Here is an 18,579-nt window from a genome sequence, read left to right as displayed (position 1 = left end):
TAGTAAAGCAACATCAAATTTTCAAAATACTCTTAAATCAAATTATTAGTTTAATATTTTTAAACTATTTATTTAATTTTTTAATGATAAAAATTATTATATGAAAAAAAAATTATTATTTTTAATATTTATTATTATTTTTATTATTTTTATAAAAATTATTAATTTTAAACTATTTTTTATTTTTTCCCCTTCTTCCCCTGCATGCCATGCCTCGATCCCCCTCTCCCTGCCCCCCCGTCCGTTGCCCATCATGCTGCCACCCCTCCCTAGCTCCCCGACCCTCCAACCGCCTGTGCTACCTTGGCCACCACACCCCGACCGCCCGTCGTGCTACCATCCCTCCCCGGCCCACCGACTGCCCGTGCTGCCTTGGTCATTGCACCTCAACCCCTCGACCGCCCGTCATGCTGCCACCCCTCCCCGACCCCCCGACCGTCCATGCTGCCTTAGCCACCGCACCTCAGCCCTACGACCGCCCGTCATGCTGCCACCCCTCCCCGACCCCTTGGCCGCCCGTGCTGCTCTGGTCACCTCACCTCAGACCCCTGACTGCCTGTCGCACTGCCACCCCTCCCTGGCCCCTCCGACCGCTCGTGCTGCTTTGGCCACCGCCCCCTGCCCCCCAGCTACCCATGCTACCCTTACCACCGCCCCTTGCCCCCTGGTCGCCCGTCGAGCTGCCTTCAATGAGGGCCATGAAGGCGGTGTAGGAGGTAGCCTACCACCGGAGAAGGAGTTGGGGGGGTTTGGGGGGAGGTGCAGATGGCACCGTGCAGGGAGGGGGAGGGGAGGAGAATAGTTTCATCAAAAAACTTTATTACAAAATTACCTCATAGGAGGTAATCTAGATAGCCACCCCTTTTCTTGGTAATCTAGATTACCTAATGGGAGGTAATCTAGATTACAAACCCAAAAAACTTACCAAACATGGTAATCTGATAGGGTCCTTTTAAATTGCCAGCAATCTAGATAGATTGCCAGCTACCAAATGCAACATAACCTCATTCTAATCCTAACCCTAAGCCAATCCTAACTCAACTCCACCCCTCACCTTGGTTAGACCCGTAACTCAATTCTGATACTAAACCTAATCAAACCCGATATTAATCGTAACCTAATTTAACCCCAACCCAACCACTAACCGAACCCCAAGCCCACCACAATCTATAGGCTTAATAACCTGAAATCCATTAACACGTCCTTTTAACCTATTAACCTGTCTCTGAAATCCATTCTAGCAGCAACCTCTGTCCAAGTTCATGGGCACAGGAAGGCTGCTGCACTACAGCGGCAATCGTGCTTCGAAATTTTTTTTCGGGATAGTAAGGCTACTATATCACACCAGCAACTGTGTCAGGACCCTTTGACCGCCTCTTCCCCCAAACGATGATATAAAACAAGGAGCAAAAGGTTGTTGTTACTAAAATAACAATCCTTCTATATAGCTGATGAGAAATCAAATTAGGTTTCTCATATGATGCTAAAAACTACATGATACTGATGGAGAACAAAAAATAATTACCTAATCCTGCTCTGGCTACAAACTCTCTCATTTAAAGCAAAGTATGGTTAGTGGTATTATTTCTTACTAATTATTCTTTTTTTAATTATTCTTTTTTTGTTGTTCCATCAGTTTGCTCGAGAAGAAACTCAAAGAATTGAGTCAGAAAAAGTGAGTTGCATATCTTTTCATTTTTTATTGATTTGTTTGATCATTCATTATACTTTGTATTTTTTTATTAGCTTAATAGAATGATGTCGATGTGAATCTGATAGTTTTTTAGATTCTGAGAGAAGAGTTCAATACAGTATAATGAAGTTGAGGTTTAATATATGAACTTGAGGTTCGATACAGCATAACGAAGTTATCAACTGCACTTAGCAGGCAAGACTGTGAATCTCATTATCATTTTTTTATTATTAACTTTTTATTATATTTTAAAAAATATTATTATTTTTATAGCTTTTGATTCGTAAAAAAATAAATTTAAATCTATGCAAAAAAATATCTTGCCTTTTAATTTTTCCATCTTTTCTTTATTTTTGTTGATTTTTTTTATATTTTTTTATATTTTTTTTATTTTTTTCATTCATATAAGTCTCAATCAGATGGAAGGTTCGAAATGACTGAATAGAAAAGTTTAGATCCATCTCAATCAGATGGAAGGCTTAGAGCAAACAAGGTAGCTATAGACTCTCTCAATAAAATTTAAAAAATAATTATAAAATAGGTTTTAAAATATTTAATTATAAATATTTTTAAAAAAATAAAAATTATTAGTGATGGTATTAGTGATGACTCGATTATCGCTAATAATTTTTTAAAAATTTTAATTAAAAAATTAAAAAATTATTAGCAATGGCAGTAGCGATGATACCTTTCATTGCTAATAGTTTTTTAATACTTTAATTAAAAAAAAAAAAAATTATTAGTGATAATTTTTTATCGCTAATACCGTCGCTAATTATCATTATTAGTGATAAAAAAATTACTGTCACTAATAATGATAATTAGTGATGAGGTTATTTTCATCAGATTTTTAGTGATAATATTCTATTGCTAGTATTATTAGTGATGGCAAAATGACTATTAGCGACGGCAATCAACTGTCGCTAATAATTTGATTTTTTGTAGTATAAAGAAAATAACAAAATCACAAACATAAGAAATATATAGTGGTTCGATTTTCAACTCAATATTTACATTTACTTTTCAAGTCAAACCACTTAAAAATTTCAACTATATTCCCACAAGATTATAGTTTGATTATTTTCAGAGTTTATAATCTAATCTAGCTAATTTTTTCTAGCTCATCAAAATCTTACAACTGATTATTTTCTCAAGCTCATAATCAATTCAGTTAATTTTTTTTTGGCTTACCAATCAAAATTTTACAACATCTAATTTTTGACTGGAGCCAACCATCAAAAATTAAGTTTTCTTCCCTAAAAAGTTTGTCACAATAGATAAAGAAAGATATACAAGAATTTAAAGTATAAAATAAAATTTTTAAACTCTTGAAGAAGTCAGAGTGATTTAGCTCTTGAATGCTTTGACTTCTTTCTTGAATGCTAAGAGAGGATTGATGGAGACTTGAATGCTTTTGTTCCATAGCTGCTGGCTCAATTAAGTTCATACTTTCTCTTTTTTGAATTAAGTAAATATAGAAAAGTAAAAGTTGAAAGCTCTTGGATTGTCCTTCCTCTCTCTATTTTTGTTTTACTCAATAGTTTGAATATTTTCCTCCATAAATTTAATAGCTATCTTTCTAATTTGAATTCTCAATATTTATGACCTAAAAAATGGCTGTAATTAATGTTCTAACCGTTGGAAGATAAAAAATAACCATTTGACATAAAATATAGCTGTTTGAAATATTCTAAAAAATTAGTCATTATGTTGTCAGAATTCTATGAGTCGATTCATTCAAAATCTTTGTTGGTTAAAATAAAATGCTGAGTCAGCTAAGTGAAACTTTAGATCATCTAAGAAATAGATGCTCATTTTTTAGTTTTCTGTCTGTTCTATCTACCTAAGATTGAATCGGTTCAGATATCTTCTTAGTCGGTTAACTCCAAGATTTGGTCAACTAACTTATTTCAGAATCGACCTAGAGAATTTGTAAACTTTTCCTACTTTCTGTCTTCTTCTACCTCTGAGACTAAGTGGACTATCTCATTCTTTGAGTTGACTAAGTTCGTATCTTGATTGACTATCTTATTTTCATAATTGGCTCAAAAAAATATTTGCAATCTTCATTCTTCTATCTTCAACCTAAGTTTGAGGCTGAATCAGTTATCTATTTATGTGAGTTGGCTATGATCCTATCTTGATCGGCTTAGAAAAATATCTAGTCAGCTAAGAAACAAAGTCTTAATTTTACATCTTTCTATCTTTTCCCTTAAATTGAGACTGGATTGACTAAGCTTCTATCTTGATCAACTTAAGGGCATGCCAGGCATGACAAAACTAATTCTCTTTATTTTTGAGCAGTTTTCTTTGTTCAAAGATATTTTGGGCTACACTTGTCTTTTAAAAATTAATTTTTGAGTAGATAATCTTGTTGAAAAGTCTTTTTAGGCTAGATTTTTTTTTCAAATTTTTTTCATGCCGAACTTAGTTTCTTTTCTTATTTTGAGTTACTCAAATTTTGATAGGACTTCTTCTTGAATGAAATCAACTATTAAGCATTATAAAAAATTCTACAATCATTCTCACAAGCATCATTAGTAACTATAATTTATACTCAAAACTTTTTTGACATCATCAAAATTAATTTCTGGGCTAACAATCTTTCCATTTTTAATGATGATAAAATCCTTTAAGTACTATCTTTCAAGTACCAAGAGGCTTTAAAAATCCAATACAAAACATCTTAATAAGATTTAACAGTTAATTTCAATAAAAATCAAACATTTATCAAATTTGAATAAATTTTGTACAAAACTCTCCTTACTTATGTAGAAAAGCAATATTTTTGAAATAATTTTAAACTTTTGAGATTGCTATCAAATTTGAAATATTTTCTAGTACTCACTTAGTCTTCCCTCTTTTTGTCATAATAAAAAAGTTAACAAAATTCTCTCCCACTTTTTATCACAAATAAATAAATATTCATTACAATGATATTCATTCATTCATTCATTTGTTCATTCAAGATTTCATAACATAATTAGTCTTAAAAGCTTAAGGATATAAACATGCAAGATCAAATTTAAAACTTATCCTGCTCCCTTTTATCAAAATATTAATGCATGAGAGCATAATGTGTTAAAGAACAAATTCAAGGCATAAATGCAACAAAATATTTTAATTCACTACAAGAAAATTTATTATTAGCAACGGCCAATCACGGTCGCTAATAATGAAAATATCGTCACTAAAAAGTGATCGAAAAAAAGCCCGATACTAAAGCTGCATATATATTAGTGACGGTAGCGATGCCGTTGCTAATAATGATATTAGCGATGGTAATTAGTGATGACTATCCATCGCTTATAATATTTTTTTAATTTAAAATTAAAAATTTAAAAAATAATATTAATGATGGTATTTTGTCTCTAGTAAACCATCGCTAATATCTTTAGCGATGGTATTTTTGTTGCTACAGCCATCACTAATAATTATATTTTTAAAAAAAATATTTTTAAAAATTATATTTCTTAAAATCTATTATAATTTAATTAATAAATAATTATATTTACTAAAATCTATTGTAATTAAATTAATAAGCAACATATATTTACGGACATTATACCACATAATAGTTAACTATCACCATTATAAATAAAAAACTAATATTATATATTACATCAAAATTAAATTGTACAAATAACACTGCTTAAATTTTAAATACATTATATTAAAACTAAAAAAAATAACAGAGATCATCCTCCTGCTCCTCCTACACATCCTCTACAGCAGTAGGTGAATGAGAATCAGATATCCCAACAGTATGAGGATATCATCTACATATAGTATGAGGAAGACAACTGCGCTCCCACTGACCTTCTTGAACACACATGGTTCCTCCTCATTCTTGATGAAACCAAATATTTTGATCACATTATTGAAATGAGTATTCCAGCTCCGAGATGCTTGCTAAAAAATAAAATATTATTAATAATTTTAAAATTAAATTAATTAAAATCATAAACTATTGTAATTAATGTGTCTCAAATCTAAATCTTTACGGATAGATATATTTTAATATACTACTTTGATTTTCGAACAGATTATTTTAACATATTTTATTTGATAATATGGAGTTATAGACACCCTCAGCCAGTACTCTATCAGATGGTTAAGTTATATTTTGACCCTCTGGATATTCCCTCCCTTCCATTTGAAGTCTAAACTGATATGGAGGGATATATTTTGATATACTCCTCTAATTCTCAAATAAATTATTTTTATACATTTCATTTGATGATACGAAGCTACAGACATCTCTGATCCATCCATCGGATGGTTAGATTGAATTTTGACCTCTTGATATCCCTCACTTTCGTCTCAAGCCTAAACCGACATGAAGGGGTATATTTTGATATACTCCTTCAATTCTCGAATGGTTGTTTCTATACATTTCACTCGATGATACGAATGTATCTACACCTCCATCTCATCTATCGGATAGGTAGATTGACTTTTGACCCCTAGATCCCCTTCCTCCGACTCAAGCTTAACTATGTGAAGCTTCTAAATATGAAAATTTAAAATAAATAAAAAAAATTTATTAATACTACTTAACTTACTTGCTGTGATAGCTGTGACAACAAGCTCAATTGATCACGTAGATATGGATCTCGAAGAATCTCAACAACCATGATGTGGATGATATCCCAAAAGTTTTGACATCATTGGCAAAAAAACCTCTGCACGACCTCATTAACATGTGCATCACCCCATATCTAGATCATCGAGGCTTAAGGAGAGGACGTCGAAGATTAGCAAGCCACTAAAGGGTCGAAGCTATGCCCGAACCTAAGGATCCGACTTCTAGTAACCCCTTCGGTGGCCTTAAGCCATCCTTCGATGTCAAAGAGGGGCTGAGAAGATGAATTCTCTTCGTGTCGTGCTACGATGTACTCCTTGTAATCTATCTACATGGTTTAAAAATTTATTAGTGCTATTAAATATATCAGTATATACAAAATCTTAATAAATAATATTTTATTTTATCATGATCTATCTGGACCTAGAATCTAAATAATCATCGATCTTTCTAGACTGATGTGTGGCCTCCCACAACTGCAGCTATCGTGGTACATGATCCAGCTGCCGTGTCTTCAATAAATAAAGAAATCAAGTTAATAAAAACTAACATATGATCAACTAAATATTAAATTAATATAAATTTAAAATTTTTATCAATCTATCTGCTATAACATGTATGCCAACAGAACCATCGGTGTGTTTGATCAGATCTTGCTGAGCGATCTGATTCTATCAGGCTCTCTACCATCTACCGGAGTACTCCTCACTAATCCACTAGTTACAAAGGGCCTCCCATACATCCTTCCACATCCAATGATCTATGAAAGAATTTCAGTTCGATGGTGACTCGAAACTGAAGAACTCAATGATGGCCTGCCTGAGATGGTACAGTCCATCTCAGAGCTTACATGTGGCAACCTCCTCGAAAGTCCGACAGTCGGTCTCCTCATCCTCAGGAGTCTCGAATTAGTAGTATGACTATAAATAAAAGATGGCATGTATTAATATTGAGATTACAAATATTCCAACGTACCATGAATTTAAAAATTAAACACCTTTGACTTACCACAAATATCTCCCATGTTGTGTCACGAGCCCTCGACGATCAATCAAAGAACTCATTCACCGACCCCAGCATCAATTATTGAATGATCTTGATAACCACACAAGACACCCTCGGCTCCCTAAATGTCCTACAAAATTGATTTTGAACAATAAATATTGATTCTAAAATGGATAAAATTTTTTAAATATATTTTTTGAAGATCTAGTACTTACGAGTGACTCTGAATGTGCATGAGCTCTTTATTTTCTGATCGAGTTAGAGGTGCCGCAAGCTGGGCAGATCCTCTGCCATGGTGCTAAGGCTGAGAGCTGGCCATTGCACCGTGTGACTATAGGGTCAATGTGGTGACCCCACATCATCCGAATCTAAGAATAGCAAAAGATTATAAAAAATATTATATTAGATAATAAAAGATAAAATAATCTAATGGAGAATTTTTAAAGTGTTAGAGTTTATCTCATGGTGTGGGTGCCATAGAACCATAGGAGCTGGCCGCACGAAAGCTATCTCCTCTAGAGCTCTGTCCTTTGGAGCTCTTTCCTCGACAAGCATGGCTCCGTCCTCTAGAAATAGTCATTCTATAATCTCTGAAAATAAAAATAAATAGATTGATGGATTAATTATATAATTATGGCAAGCAATGTAATAATAAAAATGATACAATGTAAGTATGAGAAGTAAATAAAATAAGCACATCATAAAGATAAAAACTGCTCTATCTGCCCTGGGTCGACTCTGATTATTCAGGAGTCGACAACCCCAGCTTTGGGGTCGACTCTTGCTGCATGCCACTCTCCTCCAACCTATCATAATTGACTCTTTTGACCTTAGGATCGACTCCTTCTTTCCTAAGATTGACTACTCATCAACTTCTTCAGATATTTGGTATCTGTCAGGTTCTTCTTTTGATTCTTTCTCTTCCTCCTCTTCTTCCACTTCTTCCACTTCTTCACCTTCTTGAATAGGATTGTCCTTTCAAACAAACTCAATATGTTCTACCTCCTCATATTGTCCATCATGTAGGAGAATTGTTGGAGCATCTAACTCTGCATCTATTAAAGACTGATGAACTCCTAATATTTCATCCTCCTGAAGCATAGAAACTCTCAATAAGCTTCTCATCATTCGGTAGCATTTTCTTTATGATCGCTACCATCCTATCATAATAGTTGATCGTTATATTAAACTTGACCTTCAAGTTCAACAACTCTGACACAGCTGATAATATAGTATGTGTTTCAAATCTCGATCATAGTGGTTCATCAGCATCTCTCGACATATGATAGTAATCGCATCTGTCAGCTTCTGGATCGTCCTCTATATTCTAATTAAATTTAGGACTAATAGCATCCATAACCATGTCTACCATTCTATCGATGTCCCTGTCCTGCTCATTTTTAACTCTTGCAATTGTCTCCAATGTCTTCCCATGTAGATATCAATGCTTATAGTTGGACATAAATCCACTCCTATATAAGTGGGCAGTCATTGTATCCCTATCAAGTATTTCTCTATTACCACATCTCTTATAAGGGCAATGAACCCCTCTTGATATAAGAGTGCCATATTCTCAAAAGCATAATCACAGAAGTACTCTATACTCTCTTTGTATTCAGTACAAATCATCTCATCGACTACTCGACCGTCCATCCAACTATGGCCCATGGCATACTACTTAAGGATTCTGCATATACAAATGCAAAGCAATAGCTAAATAATTATTTTATCATTTTAAATGGCTTATGTAATAATTGTATCCTACAATCAACTAATAGGTATAAAAAGTCCTATCCTATTCAAAAATTATATTAATTCTATAGGTCAAATACAGTAATCAAACGATATGCAACAGGGGCTAAAAAAAATTTCGACACCATCTCCCCTTACTTCTCCCCACTTAGCATAAGATGTGTAAGGAGAACTAAAGAAAAATACTGTCTAAAATTTTTTTTGAACCCTCACCATATCGTTTGATTACTGTAATGACATATAGAATTAATTACATTTCTCAAACTGTCCATAATGGATAATTAATTGACCAATGTACATAATTTTTTTATTCGTACAAAAATATATAAATATACGGATGTCGTAGAATATGTACATTAATCAAAAGATGGATCTATAGTTATATGCAATGTAATATTTTTAAAATTTTTAAATTAGTGAGTTCCAAAGTACATAGCATCATTAAAAATGAGGATGGTCGGGATGCGTATCTCGCACATGCAGACTGGAGCATACCAGATGACTAGGCCACACTAGCACATCAGCATGACATCCAGACAAATCTTATTCTAGAGGTTTCAAAGTACCAAGTAGCATTGCAAATAGGGCTGAAAAAGGACCGAGCTGGACCAGACCACACCCCTCCTTAAGCTCGGCTTGAAAATTTTTTTCAAGCTTCAAGCCGGGACTAGAGTCTAGAAGCTTTTAAATTAGAATGCCCAAGCCTGATTTGAATCCAATCGGACCGATCCATATCATTTGTGAGGGGCAAATATTCCTCATTAGAAGTACATTGGTTATCAAAGAACTGACTGAACTGCTCCAACCACTGCCAGAGTAAATGAGCGGGCTAGAGTCGGTCCGATGATGGTCCGATCTCGAACCCTTGCCATCGAAGGCAGTGGGGCTACTGTCACTGGAGAGCTCCTCGAAGTGATTCCACCCTCTGAGAGCACCACTGGATGTGAGATTTCATACGGTAGCGGAGCTCATCTGGATCTTACCAGTGATCGAGAATGTGCTTCCCATGCACAAATTTTTGATTATCGACAAGATCCAGATGAACTCCATTGCCATACAAAATTTTATTAATTTATTCAAATTTTATTAATTTAAATAAATTTAATAAATCTATATTTAAATATTAAAAATTTAAAGAGGAAGAAACGACGTATGGTTACGGCTCCGTTGTCATCACTAATACTCACCAACGAAGAAGGGGGCAGATTGGGGCAATGGGATGTTGGCTTTGGGAGGCTACCGGTAGTGCCGGAGAAAAAGGGGGACTGCGATGCAGCATTCCGATGGTGCGGCATTCCGGCGGCATGGCATTTAGGCAGCGTAGTGGGGGAAGAAGAGGGGAGGCATGGGAAGAAGGGGGGAGGCAGGGGACGACAGATCCAACGAGGGGAAGGCCAATCCGGCATGGGGGACGTCCGATCCAACATGGGGATGGTGGCGGGGGAAGAAAGGGGGAGGGCAGGGTATTAGGACGGTGGCTTCGATGAACTTACACTACGTAGGGGGAACAGGGGGGAGGCAGGGAAGAAGGGGGAGGGTGCAAGCTTGGGGATGATCGATCGAATGTGGGGACACTGGATCCAAGGAGGGGACGGTGGTGTGGGGGCTCAGGCATGGGGACGAGGCATCTGACAGTGCGGAGGGGGAAGAACGGGGACTGGAGGTAGGGATTAAGGGACAACGGTGGAAAATGAGACTGAGCGATCGAGGTGGGCTGTTTTTAGGGCATTTGTATTAACGATGACTAGTTGCGCGACTAAAGCCATTCATAATACTAATTATCTAAATTTAAATTTATAGCGACGGTAGCACCATCGCTAATAACCAAATAAGCCATCATTGATAAGTTGTCATCTTTTTAGTGATGGGATTATTTTCTGTCGTAACACTTGGTTGGTAAATATTGCTATTAGCATGGCTTGTTTGCCATCGCTAAAAGCTATCGCTAATATACTATTTTCTTGTAGTATAAGTTCAAATACAAATTTTTTTCCAAAGGTTCAGACCTTATATTATCTCGAGATACCAAACAAAAATTATTTCATTACTCTTACTTTTTTTAAAGAATTCATTTGCTCATTTTCTTCAAATTTGTTTTTCAAAATCAATCATATTAGTGTTGAGAACAACAAGTATGAGATTTGAAATTTCATCAAGACAAAGATCATATAGAAAATCAAATAAATAGCAAGCTTTAAATTTTATAAAGTATATTAAAACAAATTTCAAATGAATCTATTGAAAAGATTTTATTTTTCATCACTAATTATCATATTCTTTACTATTTTTCAAATATATTTCATCTCTCTCTTTTTAATATTACATTAGCAGAATCAAAAGTCATGATAAAGAAAAAAGAAATAGAACTAAACACTAGATAATATCAGTGATAAACATGATCATCAATACATAGCAAGATTTTAAAACAATATATTAGAGAGATAGTCAATGATAAATAATATATGATCAAGACTATAATATTGCTAATTACTCTTTTTGCTCCTTTTATATTCAATTGATGTAAAAGTACAAATATAGCAAATGAATCAATATAAATTCTAAAAGATTCAAGATGAATTTGCATTACTCTTTTGATTTGCAATAAACATTTCTCAATTTTTTATTCTTCTTTTTGACAATATCAAAAATACTATGAAAATCATACCTGAGAGAAGTATTGAAGCACAAAAAGGATAAATTCATTAACAAAAAAAAGTAACAACAAGATAATTTAAACATACATAACTTCATTCATAAGCAACTAAAATATTAATATTTTAGTCATAAGATAGGCAAGTAAATATTTCTTTCATATTTTAGCTTAACTTGATTTATCATTCAAATAGCAAGATGTTGGCATGGCCATTTCATATGATAAACCAATTGCTTCTTAGGAGCCATATCACATCAAAAACCCATTAAAAACATGAAAAACAATAACGGAGAATAGATTTTGGTGGGGCAACAATTTTGAAAAGAGACAACTAAGAGAATCTGAATGATGTGATAAATGGGGTCTCTTTAGGCTTTCGTTTAAAAATTGGATCTTGATATTTGGGTCGACTAAGTTCTCAGATTATTTGGCTCAGAGTGGATTGACTAAGATTTTCAATTAGTCGGTTAATAGTGAATCAACAAAAATTCTAAGTTAGCCAGCTCAAACCGGCACAAAAAGAGTTTCAGAACTAGACTTTCGAACAATGATGCCATCAATTATATCTCATTTAATACTCATCACAGTCAATTAAATTGACATTGAAATACACATTCAAACATATATTGAAACATGTATGAATTCAACGAATTTGAACCACATAAAAGCAATTTAAATAGAATCTAACAAATCAACCATAAGGATTATAAAGGCCTAATTCTTTTCTAATTATATAAAAAAAATTATTTAAAAACTTAGTAAAAAATATCGACAATTTGATTATCAGTAGAAACATATTCAAGCATAACATCATCATTTTACACATGATTTTAATGAAATGATACCTGAGTTCTATATGGTTTGATCTAGAATATTGAATTAAATTTTTAGTTAAATTAATAGCATGAGTGTTATCATGTCTAATAGAAATTTTGCTATAATTAATATCAAAATTTTTTAGTTGTTATTTGCCTATAAGATTTGAGTACAACAACTTACATTACAATATATTCAATTTATGTCATAGACAATGCTATTGAATTTTATTTGTTGCTAAACTAAAAGATTAGATTAACATCTAGAAATTGACAGGTACCACTTGTGCTTTACTTGTCTAATCTACATCCAGCAAAATCAGTATCAGAATAACCAATCGAATTAAAAAAAAATTGCCTAGAATACCATAAACTAACTTTTTGAGTATCAATCAAATATCTAAAAATTTTTTCAACAATGATAAAATGTGATTCTTTAGGATTAGATTGATACTGAACGTAATATTAGGTATACTTGTTATTAAGTAAATTAGAAATATGATCATACCTCTATAAAGCTTAGAACCACTATTATCTTTTATATTTTGATCAAGCTTACAATTTAAAATCATAGAGGTGCTAATGCCCTTGACATTCTCCATATCAAATTTTTTAATTATTTTTGTACACTTACTTTAGTTGATGAAGATCTTTTTATTTGATTATTTGATTTAAAATAAAAAAAAATTCTTCTATCGTACTCATCTCGAACACTCCCTACATTAACTTTGCAAAATTTTGACACAAATCTTTATTAGTAGCACCAAATATTATATTATCAACATAAAATTGAGCAATTAATAGATCATTTAATATTTTTGATAAAAAGAGTAGCATCAGTATTTTCTCTTTCAAAATTATTATCAAGGTAAAAATTATTCAAATGATCATACTATGCATGAGGAGCTTGTTTTAAATCGTATAAAGTCTTATTTAATTTGAAAACAAGATTTGAAAATTCATAGCTTTCAAAATCTGGAGGTTGTTCTATATAAATTTTTTCTACAATAAATTTATTTAAAAATATACTTTTAATATCCATTTGAAAAGGTTTGAAATCTAAAAAATATACAAAAACTAAAAGCAATCTATTAGCTTCAAATATAGCAACTGGTGCAAAAATTTTATCAAAATCATTCTTTTTGATTATAACCTTATATAATTAATCTAGCCTTGTTTCTAATTACATTATCTTGCTCATCAAGTTTATTTCAAAAAATCTATTTTGTACCAATAATAGGATGATTCTAATTAGATCTCTAAATTAAATTTTAAATATTATTTTTTTCAAATTGATTTAATTCTTTTTGTGTTAAAATAATCCAATTATCATCTTTTTAGCTTCAAAAATTATTTTAGTCTCAACATCACTATAGGAAAATACTTTTTTATTGACATTAATTTTATCATTGCTAATATCAATTTTTACCAACGACGAATAGTGACCAACAATGATGAAGATCTTTTTATTTGATTATTTGATTTAGAATCCAAAAAAAAAAGTTAATTCTTCTATCATACTCATCTCAAACACTCCCTACATTAACTTTGCAAAATTTTGACCCAAATCCTTATTAGTAGCACCAAATATTATATTATCAATATAAAATTGAGCAATTAATAGATCATTTAATATTTTTGATAAAAAGAGTAGCATCAATATTTTCTCTTTCAAAATTATTATCAAACTAAAATTTATTCAAATGATCATACCATGCGTGAGGAGCTTGTTTTAAATTGTATAAAGCCTTATTTAATTTGAAAACATGATTTGAAAATTTATAGCTTTCAAAATCTGGAGGTTGTTCTATATAAATTTTTTTTATAATAAATTTATTTAAAAATATACTTTTAACATCCATTTGAAAAAGTTTGAAATCTATAAAATATATAAAAACTAAAAGCAATCTATTAGCTTCAAGTCTAGCAACTGGTGCAAAAATTTCATCAAAATCATTCTTTTTGATTATAACCTTATATAATTAATGTAGCCTTGTTTCTAATTTATATTATCTTGCTCATCAAGTTTATTTCAAAAAATCTATTTTGTACCAATAATAGGATGATTCTAATTAGATCTCTTAATTAAATCTTAAATATTATTTTTTTCAAATTGATTTAATTTTTTTTATGTTAAAATAATCCAATTAGCATCTTTTTAGCTTCAAAAATTATTTTAGTCTCAACATCACTACAAGAAAATACTTTTTTATTGACGATAATTTTATCGTTGCTAATATCAATTTTTACCAATGACGAATGGTGACCAACAAATTTATCATTCTAAAAAAGAATTTATTAGTGACGGTAGTTTTGACTTTTAACGATGGTAAGTTGCATCTCTAATAAAAAATAATTTTATTTTTTATAATTTAATTTTAAGATTATTAGTGATGGAGTTATCTTATTAGCGACGGTATTTTATCATCGCTAATAATTAAGTAATTTTATTTTTTTTAATATGATTCTAAGATTATTAACGATGAGGTTATGTTATCAGCGATGGTATTTTGCCATCTTTAATAATCAAATAATTTTATTTTTTTAATTTACTTCTAGAATTATTAGTGATGGACTTACCTTATTAGCGATGGCAATTTGCAGTCACTAATAACCCTAAATTCCCCCCCCCCCATCCTGTAAACTTATTAGCGATGGCATTTTGTGTTATTAGCAACAGCTATTAGCAATGACAAAACACCATCACTAATACTAAGATTTATCGATAGCTTAAATACTTATTAGCAATGGCAAAGCTGTCGCTATAAATTTAAATTTTAAAAAACCTATTAGCGACGACCTTAGTGACGAAAGCTAACCGTCGCTAATAGTCTGCCCTTAAAAATCCCATCGGGCCTCCGACTGCCTCCCTGCTTCCCCCTCACCTCCCCTCTTCCCCCCGCATCTGGTCCCCCTTCTCCCCTGCTACATCATCGAAGCCCTCGACCTCCTCCCCCCATCCCCCGCACCACCATCTCTACCTCTAATCTGATGTTCCCTCGTCGGATCACGTGTTCCTGAGCCCTTCTCTTGTTGGGTCGCCCTACACCTCCCCTCTTCCCCCACCTCCTATCCTCCTTCTCCCTCGTAGCATCGTCTGAGCCCCTGACGTCCTCCCCCTAGGCCCCGTGCCACCATCCCTGCCTTTGATTTGGTGTTCCCTCATCGAATCACATGTTCTCAAGCCCTCTCCTTATCAGATCGGAGCTCCCATTGCCTCCTCCTTTGTCGGACTATCCCTCCCCTTGTCGGGTCAGGCCCCCTACCACCTCCCTATTCTTCCTCCACCCCTCCCCCTTCGGATGCCCAGCTACTGGAGCATCGCACCGCTGACTCACCATCGAACCTACCGTCGACCCACCGTCGAATCCGCACTGCCGTCGAAGCCGTCAGGTAATTTTTAGCAATAGCAGTGGCTCCATCGCTACAACCCATTCCTATCTTTTTAAATTTTTAATATTTAAAATTTTATTTATATGATTAATCAGTGACGGCTCCATCACTACAACCCATTCCTACCTTTTTAAATTTTTAATATTTAAAATTATATTTATATAATTAATTTTAAATTAATAATATTTAAATTTAAATATTATTAATTTAAATATGAATAATATTTAAATTAATAATATTATTAATTTAAATAATATTATTAATAATGTAAATAATATTATTATTTAAATTAATATTATTCTCAGGAGGTGGAACTACTTTGAAAAGTTCTCTGGTAAGAGTAGTCCTACTGTCTTCGATGGTAAGAGTTCGAGATCAGACCATCATCAAACTGGTTCTAGCCTACTCATCTACTATGATGGCAGTCAAAATAGCTTGACGATTGGACTTTAGGCCTTAGATCCGGCCCGTAGTCTAAAAAATTTTTTTTGATCAGACTCAAAGAGGGGTGTTGTTGAAACAATATGTCCCAAAGTCAATCGTCAAGCTATTGATGGTTGTGCTATTTGATATAATTGTGTATGAATTATTATTAATAAAATATTTATTTGATAATTTTCATCATAAGCTTGTACATCTTCTATATCGAACTTCTATATTATGATGAAAATCTTTAGGACTATTTTAAATCGATAAAGAAAGATTTATCATTTAGTCTTTAAATGAGTTCGTGATCAAAAGATATGATTATACTAGGATGATAGATATATCAAGTATTGATCGTTGTGTGCTATATAAGTTGGTTATCCTCTTAACTAAAGAGCATGGAGATGCTGGTATGTCATACAAATAAAATATAAGAGTACATTTCACTAAATGTGGCTAACTCTAGAACACTCTACTGTCAAGAGTTATTCTGAAGGGATATGGATATAAGTGTCCCTCTGACCTGAGATTACCATGGTGACTTACAAGCAACTCATTATGCTTTGATGCCAGACTACCTGAATTTCTAATTCAGGATCGAAAGGTTTCTGGGTAAAGTCAAATACTTATGAAGTCAGTGCGTGAGTTAAGATGGAATTGACCATTCCAAGGGATTGGAAAGAATGCTTGGTATTTCAATTTAGTAAGACCTTGACCAAGACAGTCCTTGTGAGGAGTTATAGGATTTATTAGATTAAGACACATAATAGATGTACTGTTAAGAGTTGATAGTTTAAACTCTAAGTCATCCTAGCATCAAGGGTCAAAGAGATGAATTATATGATAAATGTATCCAAGTAGATTCTTGAGTGTTGTTTTGCATACATTCGGTCTATCTGGACGTTAGGTACCATTACTAGTTGTTTACTCCGATTGGCATAGAAATCTATTTCTGTGCTACCGATTTAGGTTCAAACCTATGGAGTCACACACATTAGAAGTTCCTCTCCGATCGGATAGCTAATCTCAAGAGTCCCACTAGACGGAGATGCTAGTAAAGAGTCCTACTGGATTGGGACTTTATCATTAATGAAAGATTAGTCAGTGATTAGATCACTAATTAACTTAATTTGATTGAGCATTAAAGTCTGGATCAAGTCTGATTGAATTGGATTCAATCAAGTCAGATTTGATTAGATTATGAGATGACCTAATAGGTAAGGGAGAATTGATCCTAATTTGATTGGGTCTATGACTCAATTAATTTGCTGATTTGATCACATTTAATTAAGGCTATAGGAGTCTAATTAGATTAGGTTTATCATATTTTATTTGGATCTAATTGGATTGGGTTTGAAAGAAATCCAATTAGCTAAATCCTAGAGTCCCAAATGAATGAAACTCTCTCTCCCTTTGCGCCTCCCCTTCTCTCTATGCCTTCTTTCATCACACAAATTATTTTGTATACTGAATAATTCATGTCAAAGCCCTCCCATTGTCACCCATTAGTGATAGGATTAGGTTGGTTTTAAGTTGAATTCAAAACGTTTGAATTTAAACCTAAAATTATATCCTTATCCTCCTACACATAGAAACTTTGTGAAAGGTCTCTATTATGTGTGACAAAAGGGAAGTACCCTAAATTATTTCCATGCCAAAAAGGCTTGTTCGACCTCCTTTTTCATTTGGATATGGATGGGATAAGTGGCATTTGATTTCAAATTCAATGGGAGTTTGAATTCGAATCAAATTTGTCCTTATCTCATCCAATTCTTTTGGGGTGGCAACCATAAAAGGGTTATGATTTGTGCGCCACCTAATATTAGATTTTTACTGTGAGATAGCTGAGGAAGAGAGGGGCTGAACATCCTTCTTGGGGTGCGAGGTTTGGGGTGGGTTTCTACCTTCTTGGCATGTGCAAAGGAGGAGATCTATCACCTCTCGGATGAGAAACCTAGAATCATTTTAGAATTTTTAGGTAAGAAAAAAATTAAAGAGAAGAGAGTCTTCATCTAATTTTTCTGCACCATCCAGCATCCTCCTTTGATCTATCTTCGACATCAGAAAGATCTGAGGTGATCGAAGAAGAAAATCAAATCAGATCTGTCATCAGAAATTGACTACGCGAGCTAGCACTCCTATGGAGGACTGATCGGTCTGAGGGTTTCATATGGACCATCCGTAGAGGTCGGATGCTTGTGCGGCTATGAATGACTAGAGAAGACTTTCAGATCCATATTTTTGATCATGAAGTTTG

Source organism: Elaeis guineensis, chromosome 11 (genome assembly GCF_000442705.2).
Source record: "Elaeis guineensis isolate ETL-2024a chromosome 11, EG11, whole genome shotgun sequence".
In the NCBI taxonomy this organism is placed as follows: Eukaryota; Viridiplantae; Streptophyta; class Magnoliopsida; order Arecales; family Arecaceae; genus Elaeis; species Elaeis guineensis.
This window is presented reverse-complemented; position numbering follows the sequence as displayed.